This window comes from Ambystoma mexicanum, chromosome 11, assembly GCF_040938575.1.
Source record: "Ambystoma mexicanum isolate Mex_15411 chromosome 11, UKY_AmexF1_1, whole genome shotgun sequence".
Classification (NCBI taxonomy): Eukaryota; Metazoa; Chordata; class Amphibia; order Caudata; family Ambystomatidae; genus Ambystoma; species Ambystoma mexicanum.
The window spans coordinates 1,243,483,992-1,243,498,250 of NC_090934.1; the positions used below are offsets into that span (position 1 = coordinate 1,243,483,992).

Genomic DNA, 14,259 nt, shown 5'->3' on the forward strand with positions numbered 1-14,259 from the left:
TCTCCCAGTTTTGATTTTGTTGGGAATATTTGCCTGTTTTAGGGAGGAAACATTGCAGGTATACAGCATAATTGCATGGATGAGTACAGTTGTGTATCTCGACCACATTGAGGCTTAACCTGATTTGGTGGAGCAAGATGCTAGTGTCTGGACCAAACTGAAGTTTTAAGATTGTGAAGCAGCTCAGAGGAAACAATACAGGGTTGATGTATTTCTGTAGCAGGTTCTATTGTTCAACCAAACTGCTAGGCTAAGTAGGCACCTAAGGCTGAACCCTGGTGTAAGGCTACAGCGACACCTTGGCACAAGCCCAGACTTAGGACACATTGCCACCTTGGGACTGAGCCATTGTATGTGATGGCATTTCAGTCGTTCTGGGTGAAATTTTCACAGGACGGGGATGCCCTCTGAACATTGATAGCACTCTCCTTGCCAAGATGTTGGAAGCTCTGCCCAGAAATGACCAATGCCTAGGACCCACAAAAATAGGTCTACTCACCTTCTTCCATTGTGCAAATTCCTGGAAATCCTGTGTTGCAAAGATCCTAAAAATCCAGAGGTCTTATATTCCTTAAATAATTTGATCAAAGGACTTAGAAATTGAGAACTAATGGTAAAAAAAAATCCAGCCCATCAAGATAAGAACTGAGGTAGTGAGAAACCCTTAAAGCATGAGGAGACTGAGCATGATGTGCCAATGGAAGTGCAATCCCCAACAGCCAAGAGAATTAATTGAAATCTGTAGAAACTGGCAGATGTGTTGGGGGTAGGGACTGTGTGTAAAGAGGGTCCCACATGCACCACACATTCTATTTTGAAAATTGGCTTTGTGCTATGCAAAATGGGTATTGGTTCCCATCCCTATCTGGGGTGTCCTGCTATGTCTATCGAGGATGAGGGTCGGAGACGAAGGAGTACTTAAGTATGTCCCAGCAGAAAAACATCCTTAGTCATATTCCAGGGGAGTAAAACGAAAAAGTGATGAAATGTTTTGAATTAATCATAAGCACTGGCGTTGTTTTGGAGATCTTCCCATACCATCATTTTTAGTCCATTTATGTCCTTACAGAAGGGGTCCAGCTGTGTGTAAATCAGTCTTGGTACTGTAACCAATAGGAGTAGTTCAGCTGAAACTGCTAGGCCAAGTTCCCTGTGCAAGGAAGCTCAGAGATATTGCAGCCATTTCCTGACTCATAATTGAGGTACTGCTTGGTTCCCTGTAGTGCAGAAAGCACAGGACACCCATCTGAGCCTACCCTCTCTCAGTTGGGGTGACAAACTAAAAAATGACAGGCTAAGAAAGAATTTCATCTTCTAGTGGAGTGACAAAAGACAATCCTCTGGATAACTGAGGTGAGTGACAGGAGACAATCCTCAAGTGGCAGAACAAAATCCTTATGCACTTGTAGTGACCCAACATAATCCTTATGCATATTCTGAGAGTGTGACATACTACGAAGGTAGCACAGTAGACTATCTTCAGGCATATCACAAGGGAGTTGCACAAGGCAAATCACTGGAAGAGATCAGAGAAAAGTCAGATCCTAGATTAGTGACAGGACAGGTCGATATGCATATCCCAAGGAAGTGACACAAGATAATACTTAGTCATATCCAAGGGCAGTAACAGGAGACAATAACAGACGTTGCTCAAGGTAGTGACATGAGATAGTTATTTGGTATGTAGAAGAGCAGCGTAATGCCTCTTCTGCAAGTCCCGCCCCCAAACTTCCTATATGCTGGAAACCAGAAATTGCACCATGCACGACACCAGTGATTGTGTCAATTCCACGAAGATCCTTCGAGAAAGGTATTCATTGTGAAAACCCTATATGATGTATCCTTGTATAGATGACAATCTCTTAGAGGAAATCCCTGAAGGAATATGAAGATGAGAGAAAGAAAAGTTGGTGATGTCACAAGAAGCAAGCGTGCCGCACTGAGAAGAGTGGCTAAATAAGAGGATGCATAGACTTTATGGAATCTGATGACGAAATAAAGAATCGAGTAAACTTTTATATGCAGAATGAAGATTGCACGTGTGAAGAGCACTGCAGAAAATGCAAGCTATTTAATAACTGTACAGACGCAGCAATGCAAGTAGACTTAGTAATCTTAAAGGCTAGCTATACAAAGTGAATAGACTGCAGGCGGTGCTGCCACTATATAGAAGCTGGACATAAGTGTCACATATTTAGTAATCTCAGGCCCCCAGATAAAGATGGGTTGGAAAGCTGTGTCGCAGCAACATGAAGCTAAGAGCATGGAAAAGCCTGGAAGAGCTGTCTGGCCTGGTGTCAAAGGATAGAGCAGCCAAGAACTGGTTATCTATCCTTGAAGAACAGTAACTGTGAGACGCTGAATCATCTTGTGCTAACGTATAAAGAAAGAACACCATGAATGGCAAGTTTAATAAAGACAATGAAATGCAGCAAAACAGGCCTAAATACAGTCTCCTGTCACGTGGGCTAGAGTTAGAAATAGAAGGTGGGCATGCTGCTCTAGACTTCAGATAGCATGTGCTTGCACTCCCTTTTATTCCCAGGAGCAAGGATACTTTTCAAGGCCAAGTTCAAAGACAATCTGAATGGCAGAAGGCATGAGCGATGAGAGGTGTTGGGCTAATTAGTTGGGGAGACATGGTCAAAGTCCACCCACTGACATCTGGGGCACTAGTTTGCGTGCTGTTAGTGAGCCGAATGTTCTAGAAGGGTACAAGCGTGCAAAACAACAAAAGAGGACAATATGACAAAGGGCCTTATATTTTGAGAGCCAATGATATACTGTGTATCTAATAACTGATGAAGATAACTTGCACTAGGGGTGGGTATAAGTTGTCCACCTGACAGTTGAGATCCAATCACAACCTTTCCTTATATAGAAAGTATACTTAGGTGTTCCCCTTGAGCGTATCACAACAGCCCATAGGTTTCTCTTATTTGCCACGTAGTATCTTTAGTATATTAATGTTTTTTTTATGCAAAATGTTTGAGAGAACTCCAGCGAACGTCCGTTGATGTCCGTTGTAACTCCCTGTTTTAGACAATTGATAATGACAATGTTTTATTAATATCATGTAAGAATGAAAAGTGTATTTAGTGACAAGGATTTGAGAATGTATTTTATACTAATGTAATGTAAGATATAATGTGTATGATTCTGTAATTCTATCTTATGTAATTATCATAATTTTAGTTTTAGTTTGCTTGTAAACATTTGTAACTCTAATTTTATGTAATTTTAACGACAAAAAATGTGTACACTTTTTCTTTTAAAACTAAACAAATAAATGAAATAAATAAATAAATAATAAAACAGTCGGATGAGACTTTTTGGCAACTTCCTGAGTCGGTCTTATTATTTGGTGTAAGAGTTATTCTGCATCCCATCCATGCATGACATGTTATTTATTTAAGGACCCCTGGGTTCATGTGGTAGCAATGTCGGATGGTTGATAAAGACCCATCGACCTGTTAAAACTCTTGTATTTCAGATGATCGGACATCCTCCGCCATCTATCCGGAAGATAGCGAGTTTCGTGTGGAGAGCGGCCAAGAGAAATCTTGCAGGAAAATCGAGACTGTGGGCAGGGTCCCTCTTTGACGAAATCCCTACCTGGTTTCCACAGGCGCTTTGTGGACAGAAGGTGAAAGTGGTCGATTGAGGAGGATACGATAGCGAAGGCCTTGAGCCAAACGGGCGAATGGTGAGTAGACTGACAGGAATGGCAAACTAAGGGGACGGGGTTGTGATAATTTAAAAAGTAACAAGAGTAACAGGAAATATTGTATAAAGAGAGAGTAGCGCCCAGAAGCCTGACTCAAGGGGATTTACTCTGTGATCAGAGTATTAATTAGGGGAGAGAGGAATAAGGGTGATCACCATGGTTTTTATGTGACAAATCGACTGGTTTGTCTGTTTATGTGTTTGTGTTGAAGTAAGGTGTCGAAGAGCGACACAAATAGTTGTGAAGAAATCAGGATAAAGTCAAGAAGTTATACTATCTATCCAGAGGTAGACATAGAAAATTGGAGAAATAGAGGTTTTGAGCTGCAATTGTTGGAGCGCACACATATTTATTGTTTTTAAGAATTAAAAAAGCGACAAAGATATTTTATAGATTCTGGTAAGTATTGACAGTCAATTGAGACTTGTCACAATGGGAGATATCACTGTAAGACATTACCAAAGCACATGCCTAAGCTCAAACAGTATAGTGCGGAATGGGTGAAAGGCACAGCAGATAACATATTCATGCCATGGCTGCAAGGGGGATACTTATCAAAAGGGGTATTGCAACACATGACTGCATACTTGCACGCTGCGTACACGGGAAAGAAGTTACAAAAAAGGTTAGCTATTTAAGAGCTTTGGAAAATGTATCCGGAAGAGAGAGAAAATCTGCCACCTGAAGAGTGGATGCTTAACCAGTGTAAGGAGGAAGGTGTTGAGCCCTCAGCTCCCCTTACCTCGCTTGAAATAAAAGGCAATAGTACAGAAGAAATAGGATTGTATCCTTTAAAGAAACTGAAAGCGGCGACAGGGTATAGTAACCCGATATATGAACTGCCCGCTTATAGCAGTAACGATAGTCCAGAGGAGAGTAAGAGAAAAGAAGAGATCTTTAAGATCATACAAAACAGGGAAGATGAAAATGAGCGATCGAATGTATCAACAGAGATAGAACAAGAGATTAAGTGATGGAAAGGAGAAAGAGATAAAGCTGACGAGGTAACGCTCGTACAGAACAAATGAATGGGGGGACAAATATTACTCAAGCTAGAAGGGAAAAGCATTGAGGAATTAAAGCAAAAAGAAGACCAGGACGTACAGGATAGGAAAGACAGGGAACGAGAAAACAAATTAAAGGAAGACGAGTATAAAAGAAAGAGCAGACAGCGGCGAGAACAGATGTATCAGGAGAAGTAACAAAAGAAAGAAGAAAGGGCAGAAGAGCAGAGAAAGCATGACAACAGGCAGAGAGCAATAGAGGAACGGTATAAACAAGAAAGGAAGAGAAAAGAGGAGGAGGAAGTGGCAAAATTAAGGCACATACAGAGACTGAAAGAAGAGGGAGAAAGGAGAGCAGGGGTAAGGGGAGAAGAGGAGAGAGTTAGATGGGAAGCGAGAGCTAATGGAGCCACGTCCTACAATACGATGGGACTTTAAAGGGAGCGATGTCAGGACCATCTAGAGTGGCCCTACAAGAGATCTTTGATATAGGAAGTATCAGAGATAGGATTGATAAGGCCTATCAAGAGTTAAAGGAAGGTACCAAATAGGAAGCCGAGGGAAGGAAGATCAATCTCTAGTCTTCCAATCACGAAGCGAAGAGGAACATCCATTCAGTCTCAAGCACAGAGCCTTATCCTTAAGCAGACTGACATTAGATAAGGGTGAAAGTGACGGGAGTCACACTAGTTGGGGACTACACATGTCAGATGAGGAGAGGGAATACTTCTGTGGGGAAGAGGAAGGAGGTGCATGTGCCCTTGAGGGAAGCCTGCAGGCGGACAAGGAAGTAAGATTGTCTGATCTAGAGCAACCTAAGGATAGGACGCCAGATCCCATAGCATATCCAGAGCATCCCAGAGGACAATCATATAGTAAGAAGGGAGAATCACCACCATATGTGAGCAGGTTAAGATCATTACCAGGGAGGAGATGGTCAGGGACCTTTGTCCCTGCCATGGATAGGCAGACGATGGGAGCCGATTGCGGGACAGGGTTTACGCAGTTTCCCTTATTGGAGAAAGGGGGAGCAAGACCACAGTATATTCCATGGCCACAGATAGATAAGGATAATTTAAGATGCAAGTGCCTGAGTTTGACATCAGGTGTGGGAAAATGGATTTAAAAACTGGAAAAAAGTGACAGGAGGAAACAAGCTACCATAGGAGACATCAAGCCATAGGAGACATCAAAGTCTCTTGGCAGCTATTCTTGGGGGAAAAGCTGATGATATATGGAGGAGAGCAGGCTATTCAAGTTTAACAGCACAGAACACTGCACATGATGAGGCATCGTTCAATCATTGCAGAGCAGATGTCTTGAGGGCTCTCAGGGTACAGTATCCCGACAAGTCAGACATGGGTGCAATCATGACATGTAAGACGAAAGAAGATGAAGACCCCATTGATTACATTTAGGACATTCAAGAGCGCTGGACTCTTGAAATGAGGGAACTGTGGGAAAAAACGCTGGCATTATTTTACCACATTTTATGTCTGGGATTGCCCGAAAAAGTACAGAGGCAGATGGAAAAGCAAGTGGGAATGGAAGCAAAGCCATGCGCAAGTGCATCACTGTCGGCTGTTACAGGAGAAAAATAAGAAGGATGAGGCTAGGAAACTTGATGAAGCTAAATTAGTTCAGAAGAAATAGTCAAAATATGCCATAGAAGGGGTGGTATTGACAAGTTGTTATGTTATTATAATTACTAGTGCGCACGGTCACCCGAAAGTATCTTGGCGCTTAGGTAGAGGAGATAAAGGTCACTACAAAACACACCTAGAATAAGTGGGTTTTACCGAGCTTTCTGAAGGCTGGATAATTGGAAGTTTTCTTTATGAAAAGCGGAAGGTCATTCCATAAAGTTCGTGCGGCAATGGAAAAGGCCCGGCCACCAACCCGAGACCGTTTGTATCTTGGCACTACCAGTTGTTCGGCTGTGGCAGAGCGAAGACTACAAGTAGGGTAATAGCGGGCGAATTTGCCTTGGAAATATTCTGCGCCCTGATTATGAAGGGTGCAATGCACTAAACATAGTGCCTTAAATTCGACCCGCTGGGCCACAGGAAGCCAGTGGAGAGTCCGAAGCACAGGGGAGATGTGTGCACCAAAGGGTGTGCCAGTTGCCACCCGAGCGGCTAGGTTCTGAAGCCGCTGCTGCCATTGGGTCAAGCCCTTAGGTTGGGCTAGATACAAGGAATTACAGTAGTCTAGCCGTGACGTAACCATGGCTGCTACTACCGGCGGACGTAGTGAAGCAGGGATCAAGGGTAGCACCTACCTCAGAATTTTCAGCTGAAAGGTGACCAGCCTGACACACTGGCGTGACCGGTTTGTCCATAGAGAGTGATGCAGATAGCACAACCCCCAGATTTGTCACTATTAATCGGGGCAGGAAGAGAACCGAGAGATGAGGGCCAAAAGGAGGACACCCAGAGCGTGGGATCGGGAGGGCAACCCACCACCATAACCTCAGTTTTATCTCCATTTAATTTGAGCCAATTGCAGTTCATCCAATCTCCAACAGCTGTCAGACACTCCCGTAGGCATGACAACACATAAGCCGGATCAAGGTCTAATCGGATCAGAATCTGAGTGTCATCCGCGTACGAGTAGCATCTGATGCCGAAGGAACGGACGAGACAAACAAGGGCCCAAATATAGATGTTAAACATAATAGGATATAAGGAAGATCCTTGCGGCACTCCACAGCTGGGGTGACAAGGAGTAGAGAGAAAGGGGGGCATGGAGAGGGTCTGGGTGCGATCTGCCAGGAATGACGTGAACCAGGCTAGCACCTGCCCTGATATACCAAACTGGGCAAGACAGGATAACAGGATGGAGTGGTGGACCGTGTCAAAGGCTGTTGAGAGATCTAACAAAATCAGGGGACCCACTCCACTTGCATCCACCAGCCTGGCCATGTCATCCTGGACGGCGACCAGAACACTCTCCGTGCCTCAATCGGGAAGAAAGCCAGATTGAGCAGTGTCAAGGAGATTGGAAGATTCAAGAAATGTAGACAGAAAGGCAGACACCAGTGATTCTAAAAGTTTAGACAGAAGAGGCAGAAGTGAAATAGGACGGAAATTAGATAGTATAGTGGGATCAAGAGATGGTTTCTTCAGGAGTGAAATTACCCTGGCTGCCTTCAATTACCGCGGGACCAGTCCCGACTGGAGCTAGTCATTGATAGCCCCCGTAATCTCTGAAAGAAGATTAGGTGCAATATTTTTCATGATTCATAGTGGAATGGAATCCAAAGGGGAACAAGATTTAATTTTAAGAATTGCTGCCAGGACTGCTTTTTCTGAGAAACTGGGAAAAGTGGACCAGTTCTTAGCCCCGGAAGGAGCAGTGGTAGCCGGGGATGGGTGGCCAAGGCCTTGTCGGTAGGTAAGCCTGCCGTAACTATTGTGGAGATGTTGTGCCGAATGGTATCGATCTTGCTAATGAAATATTGCGATAAGGCATTGCATAGCTCTTGAGTAGGAGTGACAGTGGGGACCAGTCTCTCTGAAGAGGCGAGAGCCTTAACAGCTGAGAAAAGAGCCCTTGGCTGAGATAGGGATGACTCAATATTATTGGTATGAAAGAGTTTTTGCAGCTTTGATTTTAGCAGAGTACGTGGCAGAGCATGCTTGTATTGTAGTTTAAGGGCAGGATCATATGTTTTTCGCCATTTGCGTTCAGCCTGCCGTAGTTCAAGGCGGGCCTCTTTTAAGAGGTTTGTAAACCAAGGTTCTGGCGGTAGTCTGCGAGGTTGAATCAATCATAGGGGGGGGGGGCAGCTTTATTAGCAGCCTCTAAGAATGACTGAAACAGAAGCGATAGTGATGGCACTGATTCAGTGCAGCACTTTTCTCGAATCAAAGTAACTAGTGTATGGTTATCGACCGCTCGCAAAGAGCGCTGAAAGACTTTCTCTGCTGACATTTTTGCGGGTTTTGTCAAATCTTCCAGTCTTCACGAGATTAAGAAATTGTCTGACCATAGTATAGGTTCCACTGACTGCATCGTTAATAAAGATTTCTTTGAAAAGATCAAATCCAAAGTGTTGCCCAGTTTGTGAGTAGGGCTATTAACATGTTGGCAGAGTTGAAGGTCAGTCAGACTGTCGTCAAATAGGTCCAGAACAGGGGGTCTGAAGAATGGGAATGAAAATGCGCAAGAAGGATTTAACCAAGGGGGACTAGTCAGACGGGCTCCTCCTGTGTGTTAGGCTTGTGGGATGACAGGACACATTGCACGCATATTGCGGAGCCAAGGGAATGTACAGAATGGGCAATTTTCAAGAGGAGGGACAACCTATCCTCCAGCATATTGCTCACAAGCTAGGGAAGGGTTTGCCTAAGATCAGACAGTGCATCAAACACAGGCGCCGAAAATGCAACAGGCAAAACAACCACAGCAAGCGCAAATGAATCCACTGCAAGGGCAGTCGCAGTACACCCACATGCAAACACAGCAGTATGCGAAGACAGGACAATTGTTGACGCCAAGAATAGGGGGCGTCACTGTGGTGGGAGGAAATCCTTTCACAGGTACAGGGGTATGCATGTATCCACAATAGGACAGCTTACAGGGCGACTTGATGTGTTCAGTACTATTAGTGACACCAGACCCCCAAGAGGGACCAAGGGTTAATGTGACGATAGGAGGCAAATCTTTTTCTTTTCTAGTAGACACTGGGGCTACTCTTTCATGCATACGAGAGGGAAAATATCCAATGTCGGGAATTCCCATGAATGCTCAAGGGTTCTCTGGAGCTACGAGTCAAGTTCCTTTTACTGATGAATTACAAGTCTCTATAGGAGAGTGTGATATGTCTGTTGCATTGTTGTATTCTCGGCAGACACCAATTAACATTTTGGGAAGAAATTTGATGACAAAACTCAACATGACGATTTCTTTTACTGACAAAGGAATAGTGTGTTCCACTCCTGGAATACATTATATGAATGTGGGCGAATGTAAATTGGCATTCATGGGGCAAGTGGCCCTCTGAGGTGTTCCAGTAGAGCCAGAGGTTTTTCTTTATGGGGTGAGCATTCTACTGACATGGCTACCTGGCTTAGTGGGAAAGACTATGAGAATACCTGATGAATTTTTACTTAGACCCCACATATCCATGGACGAGGAAGGGGGACAGACCATCCCTATAGAATTAGATGCAGCCATCGGACGGGGAGCGGGGGGAATGGCAATGCTCAAAGAAACGGGTGACAAGGGTAGACCATGGAGAAGTGATAGCTATTGAAGAAGGGTACAGGTTGACTGACATTACTGGCGATTACCTGTTTAGAGACGATCAGACAGATGATGAAGTACTGTTATTTGGGAGCATTACATATTGGATAAAAATAGAGAAAAGGGAGATCCCACAGGGAATGGCAATAATGCGGCAGTGTCCAGCATTTTTTGACGAAGACTTGGAGAAGGTGCCAAACGTCTTATGGACTACAGGCCCTTATGACATAGGACTGTTAAAAGGGATAGGGGAAGTCAAGATGAAGCTGAAACCCGGAGCGATTTTACCTCGGGCGAGACAATACCCCATGTCTCGAGAGGCTGATGAGGGTATTTTTAAGACTATTTCAGCACTGATGGAACAAGGTATTCTGGTGCTGTTGTCAGAATCATTGTGCAACACTGCAGTGTATCCTGTGAAAAAATCAAAGGGAGGGTCGAGGAGATTTATACAGGACATTAGACTGATTAACCAGATTGTAGAGGCAGAGTTTCCTTTAGTTCCTAATCCGGCGATGATAATATGCAGTATCCCAGTAGAAGCACGATATTTCACGGTGATTGATTTGAAAAATGCATTTTTCTCAATCCCATTGCACATTTACGTTCCGTCAGACTCATCTGAAGCATACTAGGCTGGCCCAAGGGTACTGTGAGTCTCCATCAACCTTTAATAGAGTCCTACAGATGTACTTAAGTAATATTGATTTGAAGAGTGTTGTGATACGGTACACAGATATTTTAATTTGTAGCACTACAGAAGATGAGTGCAGACAGGATTCGATTCAATTGATGACTATTTTAGCAGACACAGGATACAAAGTAGAAAAAGAGAAGTTACAATACTGCCAAGAAGAGGTGTTATACATAGGGCAATTGATTTCACATGAAGGAAAAAAGATGACACCTGAAAGGGCTGAGGCGATTATGAAAAACGCATACAGTGAGACAAATGCAACAATCTTTGGGCTTATGCAATTATGTAAGAGCCTGGGTGGTTGACTATAGTTCATATACAAGACCCCTTTTGCAGGCTGTAAGGAAAGCACAGGTGAATGGTGTTAAAATAGAGTGGACTGAAGAGATGGAGGAAGGGATTGAAGAGTTGAAGAAAGCAATTTGTACAGCTCCTGGTTTAGGAATCCCCAATTATGCTGAGGAGTTTTACTTATTCTCGCACACAAATGGGACAGTCATGAAAGCAGTACTTAGACAGGGGACTACATTGGGCTATAAACCCCTAGCGTATTATAGTGGGATTTTAGACCCAGCCATGAAATGACACTTTTCCTTGCGAACAGTCACTTGGAGCTGCCACGTTTGCAATTGATAAATCTACAGGTATAGTAATGGGCCGCTCTATTCCACTTTTTGTGGAACATGCTTTGTTTGCCGTTTTAGAGAACCCCAAAGGCACATTGACATCCCAGAGATCTTCGGTTTATGAAGTAATTATTTCAGAACCAGCGATTAAAATTGTTGAATGTAAAATAATGAACCATGCCACATTTGTAGCTGAGCCAGTGGCAGAGGGCGAGCATGTGCATGACTGCGCAAACTATGTTGAATTTTATGATGATATACCTTGCATCAAAGAGAATGCATTGCCAGGAGGGGAAATTCTCTTTATTGATGGCTCTTCGAAAATTGATCATATTATTGAAGAAAGGCATTCTGGTGCAGCTGTAGTGAGGCATTGAGCAAATGGCAAGTTTTAGTTTGTAGCAAGTGCCAGGCTACCATCTAATTTTTCAGCTCAAGCGGCAGAGTTAGTAGCGCTTATTGTCGCACTTGAGAATCATGAAGGACAGGAAGTGGCGGTGTACAGTGACTCTGCCTATGTGACGTCAACCGTACATGTAGGACTAGCACGTTGGAAAAGAAGGGGCTACCTTCATGCGGACCGCACTCCAGTGCTGCACGCATCTTTATTGGACAGGCTTATTAAGGCACTACAGCTCCCAGTAGCCATAGCAGTCGTTAAATGCACCGCTCACACTAAGCGCACAGACTTTATTTCTTGCAGGAACAAAAGACGTAGAAGCCAAAGGGGTTGCATATTCACCAGATATTTTAGGATTTGGTACTCTAGGTGTCAAGGAGAAGGTAGTCATGATTATGGTAGTGAAAGAAGGATTTAATCGTTTGCCAAAAACCCAATTATTGGAGATTCAAGGCAGTGAATCACAGGAAGAGCAGGATTTATAGAAGCAAATGGGGTGTTCTTTATCCCCCACTAAAGCATTATGGCGACAGGATAGCACTAGAAAGCCGGTGATGCCAGTAGCATTGTTAAAAGCAGCGCTTGAACAGCTGCACTACCCAGCGCATGTAACTTGGGAAAGTTTTGCTACAACGATTGCGGAAGAATGGTTTATTCCAAATGTGTCAGCACACGTTGCATTTTATGTACTAAACTGCATCGTATGTCAAAGGTTTACCACTGGTCATACACTGCGTACACTCAGAGGAGTAATTCCTCAGCCGAATGGTCAAAGTTTCTAGTACGTGTCTTTCCTAAATGGGGAGTGTGTGAAGTGCTGAGATTCGATAATGGGTCACATTTTGTTAATGAAGTATTTGAACAGACAGAACTATTATTGAATGTAAAGCACAAGTTTTCTTCTGCTTATCACCCGCAAGCAAACGGGATATGTGAGAGACTTGATGGCCTACTCCAAAGAGGCACTTCTTCAAGAGAGGATACCAAGATGTTTAAACTGATGAAGGAGTGGTCGATGAATCAACCAGAGGGGGGAGTGTAGAGGAGCAGCTGAATGCCTTTTCAGGAAGTCCCGCCCCCATACTTCCTATAAGCTGAAAACCAGAAATCGTGCCATGCACGACACCAGTGATTATGACAATTCCACGAAGAGCCTTCGAGAAAAGGTATCCATTGAGAAAACTCTATATGATTTATCCTCGTAGAGATGCCAATCTCTTGGAGGAAATCCTTGAAGGAATATGAAGATGAGAGAAAGAGAAGTTGGTGACATCATAAGAAGCAATTGTGACACACTAAGAAGAGTGGCTAAAGAAGAGGATGTATAGGCTTTATGGAATCTGCTAACGAAATAAAGAATCGAGTAAACTTTCATATGCGGAATGAAGATTGCACATGTGAAGAGCACTGCCGAAAATGCAAGCCATTTAATAACTGTACAGATGCTGCAACGCAAGTAGACTAAGTAATCTTAAAGGCTAGCTATACATAGTGAATAGACTGCATGAGGTGCCGCCATTATATAGAAGCTGAACATCGGTGTCACATATTTAGTAAGCTCAGACCCACAGAGAAAGAGGGATCGGAAAGCTATGACGCAGCAACATGAAGCTAAGAACATGGAAAAGCCTGGAGGAGCTGTCTGGCCTGGTGTCAACGGATGGAGCGGCCAGGAACTGCGAGGAGCGGCCAGGAACTGGTTATCTATCCTTGACGAACAGTAACTGCAAGGCGCTGAATCATGTGGTGTTAAGGTCCAAAAGAACACCATGAGTGCCAAGTTTGTTAATTAAAGACAATTAAATGCTCAAAACAGGCCGAAATACAGTCTCCTTTCACGTGGGCTATGGATAGAAATAGAAGGTGGGTATGCTGCTCTAGACTTCACATAGCATGTGCTTGCACTCCATTTTATTCCCAGGAGCAAGGATACTTTGCAAGGCCAAGTTCCAAGACAATCTGAATGGCAGAAAGCAGGAGTGATGAGAGATGTTGGGCTAAATGGGTGGGGAGACATGGTCAAAGTCCACCCATTAGCATCTGGGGCACTAGCTTACATGCTGCTAGTGAGCTGACTGTTCCAGAAGGGTCTAAGCGTGCCAACCAATTATAGAGGACAATATAACGAAGGGCCTTATATTTTGAGAGGCAATGGTATACCGTGTATCTAATAACTGATGAAGATGACTTGCACTAGGGGTGGGCATAAATTGTCCACCTGACAGTAGAGACCCAATCACAACCCATCTCTATTTAGAAAGTATACTTAGATGTTCCCCTTGAGCGTATCACAACACCCTATAGGTTCCTCTTATTTGCCATGCAATATGATGACTATTTAGTATATAAAATGTGTTTTTTATGCAAAATGTTTGAATAAACTCCAGTGAACGTCTGTTGATGTCCATTGTAACTCCCTGTTTTAGACAATTGATAATAAAACAGTCGGATGAGACTTTTTGCCAACTTCCTGAGTCAGTCTTTTTATTTTGTATAAGAGTTATTCTGCATCCCATCCATGCATTTTAAGGACCCCTGGGTTCAGGTTTTGTCCC

The 14,259-nt window shown here is 43.6% G+C and overlaps 1 protein-coding gene across 4 annotated transcripts in view; it reads right to left on the reverse strand.

The window, feature by feature from the left end:
• PARP6 (poly(ADP-ribose) polymerase family member 6) overlaps positions 1-14,259 on the reverse strand; it is a 628,157-nt gene that overhangs the window by 171,365 nt on the left and 442,533 nt on the right. The window lies entirely within an intron of this gene.